The sequence below is a fragment of the Pelophylax lessonae genome (assembly GCF_965119305.1).
Source record: "Pelophylax lessonae genome assembly, chromosome: 1".
Classification (NCBI taxonomy): Eukaryota; Metazoa; Chordata; class Amphibia; order Anura; family Ranidae; genus Pelophylax; species Pelophylax lessonae.
Window position 1 is genome coordinate 48,113,324 of NC_138768.1, and position 3,155 is coordinate 48,116,478.

Below are 3,155 nucleotides of genomic sequence, written 5' to 3' on the forward strand. Positions count from 1 at the left end.
AATACATCTGCTGCTGACACAATAACCCTTACAGCGATACACTGTTACTAATGTATTAGTATTAAAGATACTTTAGGATACATCTAGGAAACTAACAATCCATCACAAACTTGCGTCCAATCCCTAATACAGTGTGTAGCCTGATTTTTATTGACAGCTTTGAAGATTTCCAAATACCTGGCATCCACCTATCTTATGTACTTTATGTAGTTCACAGCTGCCTGTCGTTACCTGTCAGTAATAACTCTGCTGCATCTACATACGGCATTTTGCAAGCCTCACTTTTGTGTAACAGACTACCTGCATATAAACTAGAGATCGACCGATTATCGGCAAAGCCAATATATCGAGGGCCGATATGCACTTTTCCCAGTATATTGAAAACGGCTCCGGAGGTTACCGATATTGCCGATATTTCGGGAAAGTGCTGTACCGGAGTGATGCCTGCAGATAGAGTCATCACCCCGGTACCGGCGTCCATAGCCGACGGTCGGCTGTCTTGTAATGACAACCGATGCAGCTGAGTATTACAAGAAGCAGGAGGGGACGGGAAGCCCCCCCCTTTCCGCGACTCGCCTGGGTCTCACGTCCCATCGGGAGACCTGGGCATCCAGCCTGCACGGCTCTGATCGGGTCTCCATGCAAAAACCCAGAAGTGATGTCATGAGTGACATCACTTCCGGGTACTGTCTGGCGCCAGATTAAAAAAAATTACAGCATTCAAAACAGCCAAACTTGGCGTTTTGAATGCTTTTAAGTGCAGAGGAGGGGTTTGGGGTCTTTTAGACCCCCAGATCCCTCCACAAAATACCTGTCAAAAAAAATGTAAAAAAAATATTTTTTTAACCACTTTACCACCGGAGGATTTTGCTATCTCACGTCCAGGCCACTTTTTGCGATTCGGCGCTGTGCGACTTTAACTGACAATTGTTGTGCAACGCCGTATCCAAACGAAATTTATGTCTTTTTTTCCCCCACAAACAAAGCTTTCTTTTGGTGGTATTTGATCACCTGTGCGATTTTTACTTTTTGCGATATAAACAAAAAAAAAGCGTTTATTTTGAAAAAATAACAATATTTTTAAGATTTTTTTATATGAAATGTAAAAATCAAAATTTTTTTAAATTTTTGGCCAATTTGTTTTCTGCTACCTATGTTTGGTAAAAAAAAAACACAATAAGCGTATTTTGATTGGTTTGCACAAAAGTTATTGCGTTTACTAACTAAGGGAAAGATTTCTGTCATTTTTGGTGTTTTTTTTTTTTAACGAGTAATGGCGGCGATCTGCGATTTTTTTTGCGGTACTGCGACATTGCGGCGGACAGATCGGACCCTTGACTGACATTTTTGACACTTTTGGGGGTACCAGTGACATTTCTATAGTAATCAGTGCTATAAATATGCACTGTTACTGTAAAAATTACACTGGCAGGGAAGGGGTTAATTTTATTGGAGAGGGAGGGGTTAATGTATGCCTGGTGCTTACTGACGTGTGTGGGGGGAGGTGACTGAGTGACTCAGGGACAGATCGCATGTTCAGCTATGCTGAACCCTGCAATCTGTCACTGTTTGTCACTTAGGAGATCCGCCCGCTCTGTTTACACAAGCAGGCGGATCTCCAAACTCGATTCCCCGACGATCGGGGAAGAGCAGCGGCGATCGCCGCTGCTCCTCCCCTGGCCCGACTCCCGCTGTGACTGAAAACAGCGGGAGCGCGCCACTTTGCCACAGTACAGTCCCAGTGACTGGTCGGCAAGTGGTTACATGTACAAAAATATCGGCCAATATCGACCAATACCGATATGCGATAACTAAAATATCGGTATCGGCAACGAAAAACCGATATCGGTCGATCACTAATATGAACTGTGGAACTCCATCAAAATCATTTTTTCAGTATAAGCATCAACTGTGTTTTTGTGCCACATTTCTATTTGGTTCCTTGCTGTTTTCATATATTCTTATAACTACATTGACTTCTTCCTTATGTCCGAGCTTCCAGGGGGAATTTTTTGACGGGGAATTTTTTGACGGGGAATTTTTTGACAGGGAATTTCTCCTTATTTAAGGCAATCATACAGCAGTTGCTGTGGATACATCATTCATCCCTGTCAATAGATTTTCAATTCACACCGGCCGGTTGTAGCAATTACCTGTGTATATGTTGGTCCTGTCTTGTCTTCTTTGTTCTATGTCACTGCACATAATTGTGACATATTCTTGATACCTGCATGTCTATGTATTAGCACATTTTTATAACATATGATCAATAAACACATGGAATCATTTATTTGCCTCTCTGCCTATTAACCACTTCACCCCTGGAAGGTTTTACCACCTTAATCACCAGGCCATTTTTTGCGATTCGGCACTGCAATTTTTATTTTTTTGCGCTATAAACAAATAAAAAAGCCAATTTGTTTTCTGCTACATATTTTTAATAAAAAAATCGCAATAAGCGTATTTTGAATTGTTTGTGCAAAAGTTATTGCGTCTACTAACTACAGGAAAGATTTATGTCATTTTTATTGTTTGTTTCTTTTTTTAACCAGTAATGGCGGCGATCTGCGATTTTTTTGCGGGACTGCGACATTGCAGCGGACAGATCAGACCCCTAACTGACATTTTTTACACTTTGGGGGTACCACTGACATTACTACAGTAATCAGTGCTAAAAATATGCACTGTTACTGTAATAATGCCATTGGCAGGGAAGGGGTTAACACCAGGGGCGATCAAGGGGTTAAATGTGAGCCTAGAGGAGTGATTCTAACTGTGGGGGGGGGGGGGGGGGGGCGTGGCTTCTGAAATCACTGTAGAAACATGTGATCCTATATAGAAGGATCACAGGAGCTCTGTGATCATTCCAGGGAGAAGAACGGTCGGCTGTGTTTACAACAGCTGACCATTCTTCTCTCTCAGCGGGGAACGATAGTGGGTATCAGCTTCCTCGCCTCCGGCTCGCGACCAATGTATAGCTATGTCGGTTTGCCCAGGAGCGGCTGCCTGCCGCAGTATAACTGCGGTGGGCAGTCGTAAAGTGGTTAAGGAAAATATTTGGGGTAGTAGACAGGATTCTCGGATAACTAAATAACTTAAACTAAGATAAATAAATGACACCACAATAATTTAAGGTTGGAAATTGAAGAGGCCGC